The sequence below is a fragment of the Rissa tridactyla genome, chromosome W (assembly GCF_028500815.1).
Source record: "Rissa tridactyla isolate bRisTri1 chromosome W, bRisTri1.patW.cur.20221130, whole genome shotgun sequence".
Taxonomy (NCBI): Eukaryota; Metazoa; Chordata; class Aves; order Charadriiformes; family Laridae; genus Rissa; species Rissa tridactyla.
In genome coordinates, this window is record NC_071496.1 from 19,296,147 (window position 1) to 19,320,713 (window position 24,567).

The following is a 24,567-nucleotide window of genomic DNA, read 5'->3' on the forward strand; positions in this document are numbered from 1 at the left end:
CTACTCCAGTGTGATCTGCATATACGCAGCATTCCTCATCCAGAGCAACACACAACCCCCCTTGCTGTGCAAACAATAAGACACCTACAAGATTTAGTAAAATCAGAATTAGAGTGTGGCGAGAAGGGTGGAAACCCGGCCGGCTAATAAGTTTAGTTTGAACACTCACTCCAACTACCCAGTCCTTTGTAGTGCTATCACTCCTCCCGGGGCATTTCGTGCGATTCCCTTGGTTAACACTGAGGCAGTCCTCCCAGTGGCTTTGTACAGTCCCACTCCGTGGGTTCTGTTCTCCACAGCTTTGTACTCCTCTGCCTCGCTCGTCGACTCGGTTGCTTCGAGCCACGAGGGGTATCATCTTCTCGGCAGCAGGGGTAGTCTTCAGGAGAATAAATGCAATTTTTAGTCGCTTGCTTCTGTGCATTTCAGGTGAATCGCACTGAACCCCTTTAAGTGTCTTGCAACAACACACTGTAATAATGTCAATTACAAATGGAGCAGGTTCGTGAGGGTGATAGCAATAGTACTCGGGTTTAATACCCCGTGCAAATATCTCCCGCCACTCACTAGATTGCTCCTGGATTTCACCATTAAATATTTTTATGTCTAGAGCCAATTTGGTGAGCTCACGCTCTTTGTCCCCACAAGGTTGGCAAACCCCTCGAGGGGGTATCCCATAACGGCAATGGGTCCCCCTCCGTTCTCGACACCCTTTACAAATAAAACAAATAAAAAGGATAACAATTACAGCTCAGAATGTCACACTTGATTCTTATGTCCCCTGTATCACCGTAACCGTACTCCACCGATATGCTGTAGTCGCTCACTTGTACCACAGTTATATGTGTGTCCATTTACAACCTCCGGAAGGCAATCTTCAGATCTCCAGGCGGGCTTGTCACTTCCCAAGAACAGTCTTTTAATGGTCCTTTTACGCGGCTCGCATGAGTCCAGCCTCTCTCTGCTGTCCGGATGGCTGTTTCTGTGGTGAGTAAAACGAGATAGGGCCCTTCCCAACGGGGGGTTAATGGGGACTCTTTCCATGATTTGATTAACACTTTGTCTCCTGGCTTTATGTTATGCATGGCTACATCCAAGGGGGGTCTCTGTACTACTAAGCCCTTATTCCGCAGCTTTTCTCTCCTAGCCATGAGTTGAATTATATAAGGTCTAATTTGTGAATTTTCAAGTTGGGGGTGGTCCTGCGGAATTTCTAAATCGTATGGCATCCCATATAACATTTCAAAGGGGGAAATTCCTACATCAGTTCGGGGCTGTGTTCTTATATTCAATAGTGCTAAGGGGAGGCACTTTACCCATGACATCTTAGTTTCTAACATCAATTTTGTGAGCTGTTTCTTTATTTCCCCATTTACTCTTTCTACCTTTCCCGAGCTTTGTGGATGCCAGGGAGTATGATATTCCCATTTTGTCCCCAAAGAGGAGAGAGCTTCCCTTGCTATTCTTGAAACAAAATGGGAGCCCCTATCAGAGTCTATTACCTCTATGGATCCATACCTAGGGATTATATTTTCCAGCAAAGTCTTCACTACGGTTTGAGCGGTGGCTCTTGCTGTCGGGAATGCTTCCACAAAATGGGTTAGGTGGTCTATGATTACTAATAAGTATTTATATCGTCCCACCTTTGGAAGTTCAGTGAAGTCTAGCTGGATTTTAGCAAATGGTCTGTGAGCCAGTTCTCTTCCCCCCAGGGCCTTTTCCCGTAAGTGATGTTTATTGACCCTTTTGCATGTCATACATTCGCTAACTATTCTCTTTGCTATATTATATACACCAATGCACGTATACTTTGTGGCAAACTGATCCACTAACGCCTGAGTTCCCCAATGGGTGCTCTCATGGAATTTCTGCATGATTTTCAAAGCCAGAGGTTTTGGGAGAACTTCCCGGCCATCCGGGAGTTTCCACTTTCCTTTTTCTGTCTCCCTGATTCCCATCTGAGTCAGCTTATCTTTTTCCTGCACTGTAAAACTCAGGATTGAGTGAATTTTTCCGTGTAGATGGCAATGGCTATATTTGGGGTTGCCACATTCATCATAAATTAGACATCTGCAAGGGACTGCATCGATTCCAAAATCCTTCCAACACTCATAACATGGGAATTCGTCTGATTCCTTTCCACAAGTTATACAGTCCTCCCGAGTTCTTTTAGTCTGGATCACCATTAATGCTGCTCTTTTTGCTTCTTGATCAGCAAGATTGTTTCCTCTGACTAATGGGCTTAATCCTTTTTGGTGTCCTTTTAAATGTACTACGGCTATTCCCGCTGGTCCTCGTAATGCTTGTAAGACCTGGATTATTAATTCCTGGTGTATTAATCCTTTTCCTTGAGAATTTATTAAACCCCTTTCTTCCCAAATTTTTCCAAAAGTATGCACTACACCAAAGGCATATTTTGAATCCGTATATATGGTTCCAATTTTACCTTTTAAAAGTTGCAAGGCTCTTAATACAGCATATAGTTCACAAGCCTGTGCAGACCAACTAGGACTCAGAGGTCCTGATTCTATTACACTAAATGTGTTTCCATCAATGATTGCAAATCCTGATTTTCTCTTTCCTTCAACTACCCGGGATGATCCATCTACAAATAGCTTTTCTCCTTCTCCAAGTTCTTCCTCATCTAAATCTGGTCTGATTTTCGTTTGCTCCTCAATGTTGTAAAGACAATCATGATTTATTTTGTCACTCGGCTCCCCATACAAAAACTGTGCTGGATTCTGCACACTTGTTACCGCGAGTTCCAGTTTGGGAGAGGAGATTAGGATGCCTTCATATTTTAGGAGCCGGGCGTCTGTTATCCATTTGTCAGCTTTTTGTTGCAAAATTCCCCTGATGTTGTGAGGTGATAATACCCTCAATTCTCCTCCAAAGGTAATTTTATGGGCTTCCTCTACCAAAAGGGCTGCGGCTACTACCGCTTGAAGGCAAGTAGACCAACCCCTACTTACGGGGTCCAGGAGTTTAGATAAGTATCCCACAGGTTTCTTTCTTTCTGCCCATTCTTGTGCTAATACCCCAAATGCGGTCCCTTCATCAACATTGATAAATAGATAAAATGGTCTCTTTACATCTGGCAGGCTTAAAACTGGGGCATTTACTAAATCAGTTTTCAGTGTTTCTAATTGTTTATCATCATCCTCCGACCATTTCAATAATCCATCCTTAGTTAATTTGGTGTAGAGGAACTTCACCTTTTTGCTATAGTTCTCAATCCATTGCCTGCAATAGCCAAAGAGACCTAATAATTGCCTAACCTGTCTTTTAGTTCTAGGAGCCGGTAATGACAGTATGCCATTCACCCTTTCGGGGTCTAATTTCTTAGTTCCCTTGCTTAATCTGTGTCCCAGATATTTTACTTCTTTCTCAACAAATTGTAGTTTTGATTTTGTTACTTTCAATCCTTGTAAACTCAAAAAATTTAGTAACTTAATACTTTCCTGCCTCACTTTGTCTTCGCTATCACTAGCTAGGAGCAAATCATCCACATATTGGACCAGTGTGACTCCTTCACTTAACTCATACCCCTTCAGGATTTGTTCTAAGGCTTGTCCGAACAAGTTCGGAGATTCGGTAAACCCTTGGGGCAATACCGTCCACCGTAATTGTTGTTTCCGATGGTTATCTGGGTCTTCCCATTCAAAAGCAAAGTAATCTCGGCAATCTTCTTTGAGGGGGCATGCCCAGAATGCATCCTTCAGATCTATTACACTATACCATTGATTATCGGGCCCTATTTGACTCAGGAGGGCGTGTGGATTCGCCACCACCGGGAATCTAGCTATTGTTCTCTGGTTAATTTCTCGTAAGTCATGTACTAACCTATATTTTCCATCCGGCTTTTTTACAGGCAGGATGGGAGTATTAAAAGGAGACATACAGGGTTCTAGCAACCCCTTTTCAAGTAATCTTTGGATCTCAGGTTTCAAACCTAGCCTCCCTTCTCTAGGAAGGGGGTATTGTTTTATCCTGACTGGTATTTCTGGATTCTTTATTGTTACTGAAAAGGGTTCAATATCTAATTTACCTACTGTTTCCGGGGTGTACCAGACTTCACGGTTTATTTTCTCTTCATCTATTACTCGTAAGGGACACAATTTAATTTTTAGTTTTTCGTTTTCTACTTCTAAGCCAATTCCTAATTCAGTCATCAAATCTCGGCCCAATAAATTATAGTCTGCTTCAGGCATGAGTAGCAGGGACCCCACCCCTACCTTAGAATGGGTTTCAAAAAACACATCCTTTATTACGGGTACTCCAAAAGGTTGTCCTTTTGCTCCAATAACCTGTATAGTCGCCGAGGATATTTTACATCCTTGGGGCAATTTTTGAACGGTAGATCTTTCTGCTCCCGAGTCCACTAGGAACTCAATTTCTTGTTGCTGGGGACCCACTTTTAGTTTTATCAAGGGCTCTGTTTTTTTCTCGGGTTCCCAGCAAATAGAGCCCCTGACACCCCTAGTCTTCTTTGAACATTTTCTCATCCATCATTCTCTTTCTGCAGTCCTTTTTAACATGCCCTTTTCTTCCACAATAAAAACAAACCACAGTTCCCCATTCTCTCCCTCTTAAAGGTTTTCGGGTCTCCTGTCTTATCTGGCGAGTTTCAAACCCTTTTCCAGGGGTTGACGTCCTTTGCCCTTCTCTGACTGCAGCTACCAACATTCCGACTTGTTTCTTATGTATTTCCTCCTCCCTGCGGACATACACTTTCTGGGCTTCCCGTAACAATTCATCCAAACCCCTATCCTGCCAATCCTCCATTTTCTCCAGTTTCTTTCTAATGTCCGTCCATGATTTAGCTACAAATTGGGTTTTTAACAAGGCTTGCCCTACCGGTGTACTAGGGTCCAGCCCTGAATACAATTGGAGGTTCTTTCTCAGTCTCTCTAACCATTCCGTAGGGGTTTCATCTTTCTTTTGATGTTCACTAAAGGCTTTGTTTATATTCTGTCCCCTAGGGACAGATTCCCTTATCCCCTGGACAATTATGGTCCTCAGATCTTGCATATGGCCTCTGTCTATTTCGTTTTGGTTATTCCAATTAGGTCTCTGAAGAGGCCATTTAATATCTGCCACAGGACCCTGCTGGTGTTGTTGGTCCCAAATCCTCATCCCAGCTCTCCTGATCATTTCCCTTTCTTCTGCAGTGAACAATATGCCCAATATGGCCTGCAGTTCATCCCAGGTATAAATGTTGGGTCCTAGGAACTGGTCTACCCGTTCTGAAACTCCTAGGGGATCCTCTAACAAGCTTCCCATTTCTTTCTTAAATTCCCTAACGTCCCCGGAGTTCAGAGGGACAGAAACATATCCCATGCCAGGTTGCGCTCCCCCCATAGCAACTTCCCTAAGCGGATATAAATTACTTTTATCCTCCCCCATCCTAGTTTGACTTCGAGTTACTCGTCTAGTTTCAGAAGAACCAGAGGGAGAATCTGTATTGAAAAAGTCTGGCGCTGTTGGGGGCGGTGAAGGCTGTGGCGGTGGTGCTGGTGGTACATAAGGGAGGGGTGAGGTAGGGATTTCATCCTCATCCCGGGGTTTTTCCTACCCCCCTGTTTCTTCTCTCTCAAGTGATACAGATTTACTCTCGTCTCTGACCTTATCCACAAGTGTGCATATTCACTCTCCTCCAGGCTAAAGAGTTCCTTAGAATTAACATAAATATGTAAAGCCTGGCATATCCAATCTTCAAAGGACCCAAAAACGGGCCAATACAGGCGGTCACTTCTAATTTGTTTCCCACCCCAAACTTCCATACAATAATGTATCATTTTTGCTTTATCCTTACCCTGCCTAGAAGGGTAATCATCCCAATATTTAATCATTAATCCTAACGGACTGTCTGGCGGTATCTGGGGTAACCTAACCTTAGGCACCGACCCACCCATGGGATCAGAAGGTTTGCTTTTCTTCTGTCCCATCTTCCGGAGTGCCTTCACACACACACACAATCTTTTCCCCCTGTTCGTGGCCCAGTCCCTCGCGGGAGATGGGAACCGCACTACTAAGGGGTCCGCACTTGCTTCGTCCTCAAGTGGACGTCTCACACAGGCACACTCCAGGATACCCAACCCCAACCGAACGGATCACCAGCCTATACTTACTCACTCCTGAGTCTTCGTTCGGGTCTTCGTGCACAAAGTTTACGGGGTTGCCGGCTTTTATTTGCTTGCTGCCAAATTTCGAGTTCGTCGGTAGAGGTTTTGGGTGTAAAAACCCCCAACAGGGGCCGCTTACTCAGCGGGGCGCCCCCCCCGTGAGGTTTACAGCCAAATTGCCTCTATCCGAGTCACAGCACCAAATTTGTTATAGATTGAGGCCCAATAATTGGCAGGAACCAGTCCAATTAATCAAATTAGTTTATTAAGCAAGCGGCAGCAAGCAAAACAGCGCTGGGCGGCCGGGGAGTCTTTGCTCCGCCAACGGCGCACACCCACTCCCCGAAAGTAGTTGATTATATACTCTTCTGGTTCCCGTATATGTGTCAATCCTGGTATATTCCGTGTCTAAGCGACGTGTTGCTAGGGGGTCAGTCTTGTCCCGCCTCCTGATGGTCGTGAGGCTGAAGGCTCCTCATCTTTATCAGTGTCCTTGGGGAGACTCTTTTCAGCTTATCTCACAAATTAGCTCTTCCCTTTGAAGTGTTAAAACACACCAGATGCCTGTGATTTAGGCCTTGAGGTGTCAAAGTGCCCCAGACAGCACACCGGATGCCTGCGATTCAAGTATGTGAAGAGTCGAAACAGTGTAAGTTTTCACCAGCCTTTAAGAAAGCCTGGTTTGATTAACAAACATGATTCTATTTATTACAATAAGTAACTAAAGGTGATTTGCTGATCGAACAAGTTAAGCAAGAGGAACGAACCCATTGTGGCAGTCTTGAGAACTCCCTGTTTAACCAGAAGAGACACGTCCACAATGTTATCTTGCTACATCAACATGGGAACTCCTGTTTGACAAAAAGCTTAACCACAATGTTATCAGAATGTATTGTTTTAAGCTGATTCTGTGACCAACATTTTATCTAAACTACCTCAAGCAAGAAGCTACAGAGGGGCGTACCGAAGATGTCAAAACCAACCTCCGTGAAGATAAAAAGAGCTGCTCAGCTTGCTTGAATTTGCGAGCCTTTGGTGGAGCTGCGACTCCCCGGCCACCCAGCGCTGCTTTTGCCTTCCTACCTCAATAAATATTTATTGAATCTAATTTGGACTCGATTTATTTTAAATTCAACTATAACAAATTTGGTGCCGTGACTCGGATCCAGACAGCCGACTCGGAATTCAACTCTGGGAGCGCGCCCCATCTTCGGATGGTCCCGGAGGAGATTCCGACTTAGCTCACCTGGATTTTCCGAACTGAGATAGGAAAGCAAAAAGAAAAGAGAAAGGAGATACTGCAGTTCCCCGTAATTTTCGTGCACGAAGATCCGGACGAAGACTCGGGAGTGAGTAAGTATATTGCGGTTCTGTTCGGTCGGGGATTGGGTACCCGGGTGCGAGTGACTGAGACGTCCACTGGGCTTAGTAGCCCACCGGACGAAGTGAGTGTGGACCTCCTAATAGTGCGGTTCCCATTGTCCGCGAGGGCGTGGGCCACGAACGGAGGGAAGTGAGTGAATTTTGAGTGAAAGAAGGCACTTTCGGAAGATGGGACAGAAGAAAAGTAGGACTTCTGGTTCCATGCAGGAGATACGGGGTGGGGGTGGGCTCCCCGATATACCCCAAGATAGCCCGTTAGGCCTAATGATTCGATATTGGGATAGTTCCCCTTCTCGAAAGGGGAAGTCCAAGGAGAAATTGGTCTATTATTGTATGGAGGTATGGGGAAGAAAACAGATAAGAAAAGATTTATATTGGCCAATTCATGGATCCTTAGAGGATTGGATATGCCAACAATTAAACATATATGTTAACAACAAACGACCATTTAATAAGGAGGAGAGTGAATATGCCTTTTTATGGATCCTGGGCACGGCTCAGGCTGCTAATTTGTTTCCATTAAAAGAAAAGAAAAATGATAGAAAGAAAAGGTGGGATGTAGACGAACCTCCAGCGTCTCCCCCACCCTACGTCCCCCCTCCGCAAGGTCCTGAGCAAGATCTCCCTCCAACAGCCCCCACAGAACCTGGGGAAGAGGCTCCTCCTTCTAATCGAAGAATAACTAGAAGTCAAACTAGAGAAAGGAGGGAGGAAAACTTGTTGTATCCCTTAAGGGAGACTGCTATGGGGGGACCACAACCCGGAGTTGGATTTGTATCTGTACCCCTCAGCTCCGGGGATGTGAGGGAATTTAAGAAAGAAATGGGACACTTGTTAGAGGACCCATTAGGGGTAGCAGAACGTTTTGATCGATTCCTCGGGCCTAACATTTATACTTGGGACGAGATGGAGTCTATTTTAAAGATCTTGTTCACAAACGAAGAACGAGGAATGATCAGAACGGCAGGCATGAGGCATTGGGACCAGAGGCATCAGCATGGTCCCGCCGGAGATGTAAAATGGCCCTTACAGCGGCCCAATTGGGACAATCAAGACCCCGCACATAGAAATAACATGATTGATCTCCGGGATATGATAATTCAGGGGATTAGAGATTCTGTACCCAGAGGGCAATATATTAATAAGGCCTTTAATGAACAACAAAAGAAAGATGAAACCCCCACCGAATGGCTGGAAAGATTGAGAAAAAGTTTACAGCTATATTCTGGGTTAGACCCCGATAGCCAAGTGGGTCAAGCCCTGCTGAAAACTCAATTTGTAGCTAAAATCTTGGACAGATATAAGGGAAAAGTTAGAGAAAGTAGAAGACTGGCAGGGAAGGGGGTTAGATGAATTATTACGAGAAGCTCAGAAGGTGTATGTGAGAAGGGAAGAAGAAAATCAGAAGAAACAAGCCAGAATCCTGATGGCAGCTGTAAGGGAAGGACAAAATCAGGGCAGGAGAGGAGAAAGTCCCCGGAAGGGCCCAGTAGAACCGAGAAGAAGAAGATTTAGTTCGCAGGACATAGAATGTTTTTATTGTCGCAAGAAGGGACATCTACAGAGAAATTGTCGGAAAAGAAGGCAGGATGAGATTTTTAAGGAAGATTAGGGGAGTCAGGGGCTCTATTTGCTGGGGACCCCTAAGGTTACCGAGCCCTTGATAAAATTGAAATTGGGTCCTCAGCACGAAGTGTTCGAGTTCCTTGTGGACTCGGGTGCCGAAAGATCAACAGTCCAAAAGTTACCATCTGGATGTGTTGAATCAAAGGATAAACTCCAAGTAATTGGTGCAAAGGGGGAACCTTTTAAGGTGCCCCTGATAAGGAATGTAACAATAGAAGCCCCAAATAAATATGGAGTGGGAACATTTTTATTGGTCCCAGAAGCTGAGTATAACCTCTTGGGACGAGACCTGATGGTGGAATTAGGAATCAATTTGGAAGTAGAGCAAGAGAAATTAAAAGTAAGATTATGCTTATTAACTGCAGAAGATGAAGCCAAGATTAATCCAGAAACTTGGTATAGCCCAGGGTCGGTGGGAAAATTAAATATCAAACCGATCACAGTCTCCATAAGAGACCCAGACCAGCCAATTAGGATAAAACAGTATCCCATCTCTAGAGAGGGGAGAGAAGCGTTGCAGCCAATAATTGAGAGACTTTTGGCCCAAGGGCTTTTGGAACCCTGTATGTCTCCCCACAATACTCCCATATTGCCCGTAAAGAAGCCGGATGGGTCCTATCGTTTAGTACAAGATCTGAGAGCCGTAAATGAACGAACCATTACCCGGTTCCCTGTGGTGGCTAACCCGCACGCTATACTTAATCAGTTAAGTCCAGATTATAAATGGTATAGTGTTATAGATTTAAAAGATGCTTTTTGGGCTTGTCCCTTAGAAGGAAAATGTAGGGACTATTTTGCTTTCGAGTGGGAGAACCCCAAGACCCATAGAAAACAACAATTACGGTGGACCGTTTTGCCCCAGGGATTTACAGAGTCTCCGAACTTGTTTGGACAAGCTCTGGAACAGTTACTGGAATCTTATGAATTAAGTCAGGGACTAATTCTAATACAATACGTGGATGATTTATTGATCGCTGGAAGAACTCAAGAAGGAGTCAGAAATGAGAGCATCAAATTATTGAACATTTTAGGCCTCAAGGGATTAAAGGTTTCTAAGTCCAAATTACAGTTTACTGAAGAAGAGGTAAAATATTTGGGGCATTGGCTCATAAAGGGACACAAGAAATTAGATCCCGAAAGAGTAAAAGGAATTTTGTCTCTAACAGCGCCCACTAATAAAAGACAGATAAGACAGTTATTGGGATTATTAGGGTATTGTCGACAGTGGATAGAAAATTACAGCAGTAAAGTAAAATTCTTGTACGAAAAATTAACTAAAAACGGGTTGGTAAAATGGTCCCCTGAAGATGAGAATCGTTGGGAAAATATAAAAAGAGATCTGGTAGAAGCACCTGTCCTCAGTTTACCCGATATCCGTAAACCCTTTCAACTCTTTATCAATGTAGATAACGGGACAGCTTATGGGGTTCTGACCCAAGGATGGGCAGGGCAGAGAAAGCCTGTAGGATATTATTCTAAAATACTGGATCCTGTAAGCCGCGGGTGGCCCACCTGCTTGCAAGCAATAGTGGCCACTGCATTAGTAGAAGAAGAAGTTGGAAAAGTCACCTTGGGAGGTGAACTAAAAGTATACACCCCCCATAACATTCGAGGAGTATTGCAACAACGGGCTGACAAGTGGCTTACAGACAGTCGACTGCTAAAATATGAGGGAATTTTAATTAACTCCCCTCGACTAGAAATGGAAACCACTTCTATTCAGAATCCTGCCCAATTTTTATACGGAGAACCTAAAGAAGATTTGACACATGACTGCCTCCAACTAATAAATTTGCAGACTAAAATAAGGGAGGACTTAGAAGACGATGAATTAGACGAAGGAGAAAAATTATTTGTGGACGGCTCCTCACGAGTGGTTGAAGGACAACGGAAATCAGGATATGCTATTGTGGATGGGTATACTTTTAAGATAAAAGAATCAGGACCATTAAGTAAAGCCTGGTCCGCACAAGCGTGTGAGTTATATGCTATGCTAAGGGCATTAAAGCTCTTAGAAAATAAAGTTGGAACTATTTATACAGATTCAAAGTATACCTTTGGGGTGGTACATACTTTTGGAAAAATTTGGGAAGAGAGAGGCTTAATTAACACCCAGGGAAAAGGATTAGTCCATGAAAAGCTAATCTTAGAAGTTTTAAAGGCATTAAGAGGTCCACTAAAGATAGCCATAGTCCATGTAAAAGGACATCAGAAGGGACTAACCCATACTGTAAGAGGAAACAATCTAGCCGACGCGGAGGCAAAACGGGCTGCATTATTAATGGTTCAGACCTTGAGAGAGGAACCTGGAAGGCTAAAATTAGATAAAACTTTCACCCTCCAAGAATTGGATAAGCTAAAACAAATTGGAGCAAAAAGAGATGGTGATAAATGGCTGCTACCAGACGGCAGGGAAATTCTTCCAAAAGGATTAGCTCGGGGAATACTGAATAAATTACACCATAAAACTCATTGGGGAATTCAAGCTTTAGTGGATCAGTTTGAGACAAACTATGCCTGTGTCGGAATATACGGTCTAGCTAAGAGGATTTTAGAGGGATGTTTAACCTGTCACAAAGTGAATAAACGACAACTTAGGGAAAAGGTTCAAGGAGGTCGTGAATTGGCTAAAAGACCCTTTGAGAAAATACAGGTGGATTTTACCGAATTGCCAAAGGTGGGGAGATATCAGTATTTATTGGTCTTGGTACGCACTTTGTAGAAGCCTTTCCAGTGGTAAGAGCTACTGCAAAGACAGTTATTAAGATTCTCTTGGAAGAAATTATTCCAAGATATGGGACTGTTGTGGTAATTGACTCAGACCGAGGTCCACATTTCACATCCAAAGTAATTAAAGAGACAACTGAATTGTTCGGCACAAAATGGGAATACCATACTCCCTGGCACCCACAGAGTTCTGGGAAAGTAGAAAGAATGAATGGGGAGATAAAGAAACACCTAACCAAACTTATGGTGGAAACAAAAATGAATAGGGTTAAATGTTTACCATTGGCTTTGCTTTACATTAGAACTCAGCCAAGAACAGATACTGGTATATCCCCCTTTGAAATGTTGTATGGAATGCCTTATGACTTTGGGTTATTAGTGGAACACCCAAAAGTCGAGGATAAACTTTTAACAGAATATATTTTAGAACTTACAAAAAGAAGACAGGAACTAAGAAAGAAGGGCTTGTAGTACAAAGACCTCCCTTGGACATTTCCATACACCAAATCCAGCCCGGAGACCAGGTACTAATCAAAACCTGGAAAGAAACCTCCCTAACACCCCATTGGGAAGGACCCTTTGTTGTTTTACTTACCACAGATACGGCTGTACGGACAGCAGAAAAAGGATGGACTCACGCTAGTAGGATTAAGGGACCTACCTTCCCAGAGAAGTGGACTGTGACGTCGGAACCAGGAGATCTTCGAATAAAGATAAGGAAAAGCGAGACCGGTAAATGAACCACTCCAGAAGGGAACTAAGAGATAGTTTATATCGATGGTTCCAAATACCGCCAGGAAATACTCTACGAAAGGTATATTTTGCACCTTGGAGTGAAGAAAGGATACCGGACCAAACGGGGGGGGTGGATTATACAAACTAACAGGAACTCCCCAGGTTTTTCCATTTTGTTGCGAAACAGAGACGGAGATACCCGAATCACCCAGAATAGGAGATCTCTGGGGAATACCCTGCTTAGAACACCCTACTTCCGGACATTTATGTTGGGTTGTTTGCCGATGTCTAAATTGTAATAGAGATTGGTCCTGTGTTTCATTTAAGAGACAACCCTACTGTATGAAATGTCGCAATGATTTGATACGTGCCAGGGGACCAGAGGATCCAGTGGAAATTCATAAATTATTTTGTGGGTGGGAACTGTCAGTACCTGAACTTTGGGAAGTATATGAAACAGACTGGTATAGAGTTTTAAGACAGTGTGCTATAAGATTCGCCTGGAAACGGGCACAACAACCACATAGGTGGAAATAGATTTGAGAGATAACTAACTCTTTAGACCTTGGAAATTATTGACAGGATAACAGCAAAATTCCCCTGAAGATTATCTGCTGCTGCCGAGAAGATCTTGATATCCCGTTGCTCTCTGCAAAGGAGTAGACGAGGAAGGCAGAGAGGTACTAAACAGTGGGGAAATGAAAGCTGTTATCCTATTAATGGTATTGATTACCATGACTTTAGAAAATGAATCTTGGTTTAATCAGTCACCATGGCTGACTACCTTAATTTCTACTTTGGCGGGACCCCTCATGATGTTGCTATTGGCTCTGACTTTTGGACCCTGTGTCATTAATAAATTTGTAACCTTTGTTGAAAGCAGGTTAGAAAAAGTGCAGCTAATGGTGATGAAGCAATCAGAACTGGAAATGAAAATTATACCGAACGAAAATCCTGAATTAGATGCAGCTTGTGAGGTATGGTCTAGGTTTGTTCAGCAAATCACTTATAAATAAAAGAAGGGGGGATTGTAATAAGTAACTAAAGGTGATTTGCTGATCGAACAAGTTAAGCAAGAGGAACGAACCCATTGTGGCAGTCTTGAGAACTCCCTGTTTAACCAGAAGAGACACGTCCACAATGTTATCTTGCTACATCAACATGGGAACTCCTGTTTGACAAAAAGCTTAACCACAATGTTATCAGAATGTATTGTTTTAAGCTGATTCTGTGACCAACATTTTATCTAAACTACCTCAAGCAAGAAGCTACAGAGGGGCGTACCGAAGATGTCAAAACCAACCTCCGTGAAGATAAAAAGAGCTGCTCAGCTTGCTTGAATTTGCGAGCCTTTGGTGGAGCTGCGACTCCCCGGCCACCCAGCGCTGCTTTTGCCTTCCTACCTCAATAAATATTTATTGAATCTAATTTGGACTCGATTTATTTTAAATTCAACTATAACACACTGAGGTATCAGATATGGTATATAAGACAGAGTACTGAAATTACTCAGAAGCACATCAGTTTACAACAAGTGTGCATTATTTCACTAGCTTCCTTGTTGCTTCTTTCATCATTGACTAGTGTAATAAATAGCCAGATCCCTTAAACAGAAATGGCACTTATTTTATTATAGGGACAAAGCCAATAAAGCAAAAGCACAGCGCTGGGTGCATGACTCAAGTCAGAGGCACACCAGCTAACACTTCAGCCATGTCTTATATACATTCAGTATTGCATACGTATTCACTATTTTAGACAGAGTAATTGTTGATAATGGTTGATTATCATTAGTCCTTTTTCTCTTCTATTTGTGTGTTTCCTTCTGAATTGTTTCTGAGGATCGATGATCTTCAGTTCCCTTTTCCCATGCATCTGTTTCCTTCTGGTAGGATCAGCTCCCTTTTCCCATGCATGTGTTTCCTTCTGGTAGGATCGATTATCATCAACTCCCTTCTCCTATGCATCTGTTTCCTTCTGTTAATCACTTGTGGAGTCTTTTGGAGAAGTTCTCTTTTGTTTCTCTCGGATGTTTTTCTTCATGATGTTTTTCTTCATAGTTGCTGTTAGTTGTTATCTTTGAGGTTTCTCATGTTTCCTAATTTACTAAAGGTTAGTTATCCTTATAAGTCAAAGATTTATAGCCTTGTTATTATGGCGAAAGCCAACAATACCTTCACTGTTTTTCACAATTCCCCCTTTTTGTCTTTTATACTACATTTGGCTTGAGCCATAACTTTCATTGTGCTTAATCCATTTGTTTTGTTCATAGATCAATTCTGCTTCTTCCAATTGTTGTGGAGTATTTCTTATTCTCCTTAATACCATTATCTTTTTAGTTGAGCCTGAGGCTGCCAATTTTGGATTCTTGGGTATGGAAACTTCTTGCATGCTTTGGACTACTGTTATAATTAAGCGTATAAAACAAGGGATTAAGCAAGGAAGAAATAATAAACCAGCAACTGAACATAAGAGAATGTAGCCTAGTTTCTTCCACCAGGTTCCCCCAAAAACATTATTCCACCAATTATCGTTTAACATAGATTCCCATTTTTGAACCGGTACATGCGCAATTTTCCGGATTTCTTCTGTTACTTCCAATATTGCATCCCCATTACCATCTATCTTTAAACAACAATCTGAAGTGTTCCATTTTCCACAAATGCCCCCTTCTTCCACCAGTAAGTAGTCTAAGGCTAATCGGTTTTGGTAGATAGCAGCCCTCACTATTTCGGCTTTTATCATATCTTGTACCCCACCTCCGTCTGATATGTCCCAATGCCCGGCTTTAGTAAAGCAGAGCCATTGTTCCCCTCTAGGACAATGTACTCCTAGTCTTGTTCCGCCTATTCCTAAATTCTTCCCAACCCAATATTCGTGTTGGTCGTATTTGCACACTGTTAACTCGTGGCAGTTATAACAGTGGCTGTTGATATGCGAATGCACTGTCATAGTGGAAACCATCTTCCTATTCCAGGAGACCTGCTGGTAACACTTCATGCATTCGTTACTGGATACTAAGGATACCGCTAATAACAATACGAGGAGTGGAGGTCCAGTATGGCTTATACTCCTACCTCTCATGCCTGTTGGGGTGCTTCCAACAGCCGAGAAATAATTCTTCTTGGCAGCGAGTACAGTGGCCAACCTGGTCTTGCCCTCCATCCTCTTTTGATCTGGTATCCCTGGCTCTTGTAGCAGGTAGGGTTCTTATCTCTTTTTCCAAGCAAATCGGTTTTTACAGTTAGAAACCACTGTTTCCCACCATTCTTCAGGAATTTCCCACAGAACCGGCACTAGCAATTCCCACCCACAAATTAATGTTACGATATTGGTATATCATATCTGAGTTTGAGCCAAACTCGAATTTTGCTTCCGGCAATTTAAACAGAAGGGATGTCTTCGGGATGAATGGTAATACCAATTTTGCTTACAACCTAAGCATTCACACTTCACCCAACTATGATGTCTAGCATAGGGATGTATCAGACAAGGTATACTACGGGGTACTGGAGGGGGCTGTAGTTCTTCCTCAAGGTTAGGATATAGCCGACTATCTTCTTTATATAAATCGCATGCAAGTGCAAACAGAGAGTTTTCAGTTTTATACAACCCTGACCCTCCTGTCTGTAATGGGAGTGCTCTTCCCCAAGGAGGATATCTAATTTTCCTTAAGGTTTGCCCCGGCCATACCCGAAACCAACGATAAAGTTCTGGTTTCACTCCCCAAGTTTCTGTGATTTCTAAGTTATTATTCAGTTCCTCTCCCATACATCACCGCGTTGGTTGGCGTTTTAAGGTGAGTCTGGTGTCCCCGGGAGTTGAAGTCAGAGTCCAGTCTCTAGGTTCTTCTACTGGTCCTTTTGTTCTGCTGGCATGAGTCCACCCTTTTTCCTTCATCCGTACTGCAGCTTCCGTAGTCAACAGCACCTGAAAGGGACCCTCCTACTGGGGAGTTAAAGATTGCTCTCTCCATGTTTTTACTAAAACCCGTTCTCCAATTTTCATGTTATGGATCTTAAAATCCAACAGGGTAGTTTGTGGGAGCAACCCTTTATTTCTTAGTTGTTCCAAGTTCTTTGCAATCTGCATTACATATTGTTTAATACTAGCCTCCCCTCCTTCACAAGTGAGTGATTTGAGTTTTAGGAGGGGTGTGAAAAGATAGTAACAGCTCCTCCAGAGCCTGTCCAAACAGGTTGGGAGACTCTGTAAACCCTTGAGGTAGCTTTGTCCGTCTAAGCTGCTGTTTACGTCTGGTGTTTGGGTCCTCCCGTTCAAAAGCAAAGATATCTCGACTTTCCTCAGCCAGGGAACATGCCCAAAACGCATCTTTTAAATCCACTACACTAAACCAGCTGTGTTCCGGGGGAACTTTGCTCAGAAGGATATAAGGGTTTTGTACAACAGGGTACCGAGTCAAAGTTCTCTTATTCACCTCCCGTAAGTCTTGCACCAACCTATATGTCCGCTGCAGCCCAAACTTGCTGATTAATTTTGGATTCGTCCTCCTGACTTAATATTTTTGCAATCATTTTCCCCTCTTCGGGGATTACTCCAACCCCCAGCTGGATCTGCAAGTCTCTTCCCAACAGATTGCACCCAGCCCCAGGCACTAACAAGATATTCCCTACACCTATTTTGTCATTACCTTCAAAAACCACCTGCTTGATCACCGGGGCTTTAAAACTTTCCCCCTTTGCTCCCATTACATTAATTACTTCTTTACTTATAATGCATCCTTTAGGTATGTTACAAACACAAGTTCGCTCAGCTCCTGTATCTACTAGAAATTCTAATACTTCCTCCTGGGGGCCTACTTTTAGGTTTATCAAGGGCTCAAGGTGATAGATATCCCCCGGGAGGTAGAGCCCCTGACACCCCTAATCCTCAATTTCTCTAAACATTTTCTGATCTTTATCCCTTTGAGGACATTCCTTCTTAAAATGCCCAAGTTTCCCACAATAGAAACATCCACTTCCTTCATTCCTTTTCTCAGTTCCCGATGGTCCCCTTCTGGGAGGGATCTGATTCTGTCTAAAAGTCTCCTCCCGCCTCTCAGGATTCCGTCCCATCCCCCCCATCACCCTGGGATTTTTCTGAATATTTCCTTCCCTCATGGTGGCTACCATGATTTTAGCTTTTGCTTTAGCCTTCTCCTCATCTCTTCGTACATATACTTTCTGAGCTTCCCTCAGTAATTCGTTCAGGCCCCGATCCTGCCAGTCCTCTAGTTTCTCTTAATTTTCTTCGAATGTCTGGCCAGGCGTGTGTAACAAATGGAACTCTCAGTATTGTTTGCCCCACGGGACTCTCTGAATCTCTTCCTGAGTACTGCCTCATGTCAGGTCGCAGCGTTTCAGGCCATTCGGTCGGGGTTTCCTCCCTTCCCTGCTGCCCATCAAATGCTTTGGTTACATTCTGCCCTCTAGGAGCGGCTTCTTTTATACCTTTAATAATTAAATTTCGATAATCACTCATGTTCCTACGACCCTCTACATCATTTTGATTCCAATTTGGGTGTACTATTGGCATCTTCTGGTCCCCAGGTGGGCCTTGCTGATTTTCCCTTTCCCAAATTCTCATCCCAGCTGTTCTAATCCTTTGCCGTTCTTTGGGAGAAAATATTATACTTATTATCGACTGCATTTCCTCCCAGGTATAAATATTAGGGCCTATGAATTGGTCTAATTTTTCTGATAGGCCTATTGGATCTTCCAGTAACCCTTTTAATTCCTTTTTAAAGTTACTGACTTCAGTGGAAGTCAAAGGAACGTTTACAAATCCTATCCCCCCCTTGTGCTCCCCCCAGGGGTACTTCCCTTAAGGGGAATAAACTAACTCCTGGTGTTTCTTGCACCGTGTCTTGGTCTTCCGATTCCTTTACTTTAACAGAAGTTTTCCGCCGTAACCTAGGAGAGTTTGTAAGTGATACTTTTTCAATTAACCTCTGAGACCTGTCCGACCTTCTCCTAGCACTAGGTGTCAGCTCTTTTCCAGGAGAAGGGGGGGCTGTTGGAGGGAGGCGGTAGGGAGGGGGCAAAACTTCCAGAGGATCCCACCGCTTCTCCTTTTCTTCCCTTGAGATCTCAGATATTTTAAAGGTACTAACTCCTTTTGGCCAAATCTCCCCTTTCCAGCAGGAGGCATATTCACTCTCCTCTGGGCTGAAGGATTCTTTAGAGTTTTGTGGAATAAATACTAAATTGGCTAAAAAAATACAAAAGTACAGCATTGTTCACACATTAAGGAAAAGTATAAAATCAAGAGGCTTCTGAGGTAGAAAATAGCCGCAGCTGGCATGAAGGACACAACATCTGTGGTTCCCTGATAAGCTACATGAGGTACGGGACGGGATGCAATTATTCCGTGGCTTTACCTTATGATGTATAGCGGATACGGGAATGGGATGATACCATGAAACAGATAAGCTGCCAATTAGCTGCCCGCTAGATGCTCAGAGCCAACATTTTGTCAAATTTTGATGAAATGCTGTCCTTTGTGCGAACTTTGCTCATTATAATGTCATTATAATGCCAAAACACACCTCCATCCCGAAGGCTACCCGCCTCCAAGGTGCGAGCACTCCTTCTTGAGTCTGCGCCCTGAATTTCTCGTAAACTATACCTTTAATTGTGAAGCGAGAGAATTTTACACCAATCATGATAAAAGTATGTATGACTAAAGTCACTCAAACTCCACCTTGAAGATAACAACTAGTATAAAAATAGCCCGAGAGAGGGGGGATACCCGGGGAAGACACCATCACAAAGAATTACATCACTGACTTCTGGGATCAGTCGACGGGCTGAGCCTCTCTTCCCCCCCATAGGGACGCCTTTGGGTAAGACTTAGATTATACCGAGTGCTTCCTCGGGAAACTTAGAAATTTCTCTAGAGACTCTCTTTTCCACATTTAGAGCCAGGCTGTATCGTTTATAACTTTGTCGCGCGTTTTGTATATGTAACAATACTTTCATTTGCACGTGCTTTGCAGACAGTGTATTTATCACCGGCAATCCTAAGAACCTATCTATCTGTTGTTTAAATAAACTGCACTTTTTTAAGTAGCTAGTCGTTTTGGTTTCTCACTGAACGCGACCAAAGACTGGAGAGTGGCCGTGCTAGTTCAGGAGCACGACTAGACTGAAGGTGCAGTCCACTATTAGTGTATCCAAATCGTAATAGTTTAATACATATTAAACGCGATTGGACTGATAGTGCTGAATTGGGCATCACTCAGAATTTAAACCTAGCCGCACCTAGCCTCCCACCTCGGTGAGGAGGGTTAGAACACAAGGGGGTTTATTTTCTGCCAAAACCGCTTTGCCCCTTTTCACGCAACAAGTTTACATAAAGGTTTAAAGCCTGGCATATCCACCCTTCAAAGGACCCATATCTAGGCCAATACAAATGGTCTGCTCGTATAGGTTCCTTTGTCCATTCTATCATATAATACTGAATCATTTTAACTTTATCCTTATTTTTAGTATCCGGATCGATATTCCAATTAGCCAATTTTATCCCCAAAGGACTGTCTTGGGGTATATCTGCCGGCACTTTCCCGCTCCCCTTTTCCCTGGGGCTGTCTTCTGCTCACCACAGCAGTCAAGCACCCAATTTTCCCGGGGCTGTCTTTCACTCAGTTTCTGACGCTTCGTCTCTTCACCGGCCAATTCCCTCGCAGGAGACTGGAACCGCGGTTAGAAAGACTCCACACTCGCTCCCCAGATCCGGACTGTCCGGTCCGAGTTCCACAAACACAGCAATCAAGCCCCAAACCTGCCCAACCAGGCAGTACTTACAGTCCTGTTTTCTTGCCTGGGTCTTCGTGCACAAGAATTATGGGCTACCGCGATTTTTCCTGGGGAGACTTACCCCTTTTGCTTTATGAGTCCCTCCTCTCGTGGGATTATCAGCTTGGAGTCTCAACAGGCACCGGGAAGTCCTTCGAGCAGGCCGCCGAAATCAGTGGGGTGCATCTCCTGCTCGGGGTCTCGGAGCCCACTGGGACCAAGTGAATTCTCCCGGACGAGCCCCCAAATTGTAATAAATAGCCAGATCCCTTAAACAGAAATGGCACTTATTTTATTATAGGGACAAAGCCAATAAAGCAAAAGCACAGCGCTGGGTGCATGACTCAAGTCAGAGGCACACCAGCTAACACTTCAGCCATGTCTTATATACATTCAGTATTGCATACGTATTCACTATTTTAGACAGAGTAATTGTTGATAATGGTTGATTATCATTAGTCCTTTTTCTCTTCTATTTGTGTGTTTCCTTCTGAATTGTTTCTGAGGATCGATGATCTTCAGTTCCCTTTTCCCATGCATCTGTTTCCTTCTGGTAGGATCAGCTCCCTTTTCCCATGCATGTGTTTCCTTCTGGTAGGATCGATTATCATCAACTCCCTTCTCCTATGCATCTGTTTCCTTCTGTTAATCACTTGTGGAGTCTTTTGGAGAAGTTCTCTTTTGTTTCTCTCGGATGTTTTTCTTCATGATGTTTTTCTTCATAGTTGCTGTTAGTTGTTATCTTTGAGGTTTCTCATGTTTCCTAATTTACTAAAGGTTAGTTATCCTTATAAGTCAAAGATTTATAGCCTTGTTATTATGGCGAAAGCCAACAATACCTTCACTGTTTTTCACACTTAATAACCTTCTTACTGTGTGAGAAAATAGCTAATTACTGACTTTCTTACCATGTAAAAATAGTTAGCCACTGAGCTGATGTTACAGAGAGTGATAATGAGGAGACAACCAGAAGTAGTTAATCACTTCAAGGTTCTTCTATACATCAAGTACGTACTCCTATACCAATTAGGATAGAGTTATGGCTGCTTCAAAGAACATCCTTATTATCTTCAAGAAGTTGGCAAACTTACAGCAAACTTTTACTGTCCTGAGATGACTCAATACCTTAAAAGGATAATGTGAGGAAGGGTCTCCTTACCCAAACGACCACCGAGACACTCACTGCTTGCGCAGAAGCGTTTTGCCAACCCAGAAAAAATTTGATGCGCATGGGCAAAAAGGCTATTCGGTCATCCTAATGAATGTGTAAGCCTAGGTGGAGTTATGTATTAGGCAGGCGGAATAGTGAGAATCTTTTGTGTATAAATAATGGGTGAATATCCCCGGTAAGGTGTGCTAGATTTGTGGGGTTTTCCCCCAGCACCCAACGTCGAATGAAGCAATATCTCCTCTCTAAACTACTTTTGGTTTCGAGGGCTTTTATTTTAGGTAACAAGTACGGCTGCTGCCACAGTCTCACCTACTTTAAATGGCAGCAGTTAACAAATACCCCATCCATCAGCAGCTCTTCACTGCCATTTTCTGATGAAAGGAGGAGTGTAAATTGTGACAAGCAGTGAGCACAAAGCAGAACTTCCCGTTCTCGCTAAACCACTTCCAAGAAGCAGGAAGCAAGCAGGGTAGAAAAGCAAAGAAAACCACTGAATGGAGATCCCTGCCCCCCCCCCCAATTTTACTCGCTAATCGGATGTGACGTCAGGATGTCGGTGAGCATGATCCACGAGGGAGACAGATATGCATATATGACCACCCCCCCTCTTCTCTCCTCCCTCCCACTCGGGTTTCGGCCTTGCGGTTGCTATCCATTTGAACAATCAGCCACCACTACAGGTTCCCTCCCTGCCCGCTCCGATGTAGTGTGATCTTACATCCATGTCCATTGTTCATTGTCATACTACTGACACTTTGCTTGCTGGGGACAGAATGCGCCCTCGCACTCCCTTAGCGAGGTGGAGGAGTTAATACGTCCTTCCAACCTTCTTTTCTTTCCCCTTTGACGAAATTGATCCCTCTCCTCTCTGGCCCTAGAAGCTGTCCGTCATACGGAAGGCCCTGCCTCTTCCGGGTCTCTTCGGCTGGGCCACCGCCGCCTCCTCCTCTCTCGCTTGCTCTCTCTCTTTTGTGAGTTATAGCAACTGTTGCCTCGTGAATCAAGCGCCGTAGTCACCGTAGTCCTGGTGACTGTTACTTATCAACAACAACCGCTCTTCCGCTGCTTTCCATCTCCTTCCTCGTCGTCACCTACAACAGCCACCACCAGCAAGAACAACAACACAGCTTTCCACAGTTCAGGTGAATGTAACTGTTCTGTACAGGCTTGTGATACCGCCTTTCTATCCCTTTCTTCTCCTCTCCCTCCACCCCAATCTTTACCTCCTCCCTCCTTGCAGTATCCAGGCTGGGACTGCTCCATTGGGCTTCACTATTGATGAGGGGGGAGGGGGGAGGGAGAAGCCTCGAGCGCTTTCTCTTCCTCAGCCTTTCTTCCCTCCCATTTTATAATATGGGAAGAGACATCATTTCCAAAGGGGAAAAAATAATGTAAATTGCCCTGTGGTTGTTTATTATGAAGGGTATTTATTTTTTTTTTTTGTAAGTTGTTATCTGACATGCTGCAGTACTTGTAGTGTTCCAAAGTATCTTGTATATCAATAGGGAAGGCTAGCGGGTGACACAGCAGAGGGATTAGAGATCCTTTAAAACTGTCTTGAAGGTGTGATTAGTAGTTAATAGTAGAGGTTGAAGGGCTGATTGGTACTATATAAAATCCTTTAGTGCAATTAGCTGTAATTTCCATAAACCAAGCTATCTGGTTGCAAGTGTAATTTAATTTTATGGCCGTACTTCTGAATTCCCAACTTCCTGTTCTCATCAAGTAACATTTTCATTTTATTTTAAAAACATATTTGTTCCACGTGGAATTTTTGATTGTATTATTTTTCATGCACTGATTCAGAGCCTTCTTGAATTCTCCAGCTCATACTACTTGTAGAATTTAACTTGATAGTATAGAAACCACTAAATTTTCAGTAAACTCAAAGGAGTTGTGCATATTTAGAGCACACAATGCTGTGTGTTTGTCTTACTTTCTTAGAAACACGTTTGTTTCTGAAGAGCTAAAGAAGTCTTTAATGTATAGTTCCATAACCATAAGAACCATTTACCTGGGTATGTTTTCTTAATTAAGGTGGTCCAACCGTGCCATCTTATTCATCCATATGGTTTCCTGTTGTCGTTCAGTTTCTGTATCAACTTGCGTTATCTCAGTAGATGTTCTAAAATAGTTTCATAGTCTATTAACCCTAGCTTATACTGTGTTAGGAAGTGCACCTCTGCTTACAAAAAATGTATGTGTTATATTTCTTATGAACATAGTGTTTTTCTGCTACCTAATAAAAGTGCTAGGTATAAAAACAATGACAGATTGTCTCTACTGTGGGTTTTAACCTATTTTTAAATTAGTTTAAAAGAAGAAAAACACTGATACTGTGTAACTATCTAGTTCTTCACAACCCCTTAGCCAATGTTTTTTTCACCGGTTCTTAACATAAATCCTATGTGTATTTCCAATATAATTGCTTTACTTGGATTTACTCTAGTCTGTCTCTCTCTCTCACATTTAGTGTCGTGATGAAATGTTTAGTTGCCTCTTATGCCCATACTTACATGGCACAAAACAGGGATATTTTTATCTTCAGTGATTCCTTTTTGTTTTGTTTTATCACATTATCAGTCCTTTTGAATTAAACCTAATTTTGAACTAACTATAATATTTTATTAGGAAAATAATGATTCATTTTTTAGAATTACTGTTTACTAGCATGCAGATACAAGCCTATGAAATGGAAGACAAAATGATAGATTTTTGCTGAATTGTTTCCTATCCACTGTTCTTTCCTTTTCCGTGTTAGATGCTTTGCTTCCGCATGGTTTAATGTTTCACAGTTTACTTGAGGTAGTGGGATGTGGCAAGGCTGGGAAGCATTGTATATCAGACATCTCTGAAGTATATATATCCAGCTGAGCTGCAGGGATAGCCTGCAGTTACTCTTTTGTTAATCTGTTTTCTGTTTGGGTGTAAATGTTACCTGCTTCATCTCAATATACACAAAATTGACATTTAAAATTTATTTTGAAGAAGACTCCTTCAGCCA

General features: G+C 43.0%; 1 long non-coding RNA gene across 1 annotated transcript; it reads right to left on the reverse strand.

The window, feature by feature from the left end:
• Positions 1-306: 306 nt before the first annotated feature.
• On the reverse strand, positions 307-6,197 carry LOC128902137 (uncharacterized). Its single transcript, XR_008463644.1, has 3 exons — positions 6,132-6,197; positions 749-1,009; positions 307-379 (listed from the first exon to the last, which is right to left on the reverse strand). It is a non-coding gene; the product is annotated as an uncharacterized LOC128902137 (long non-coding RNA).
• Between the last annotated feature and the right edge of the window lie 18,370 nt (positions 6,198-24,567).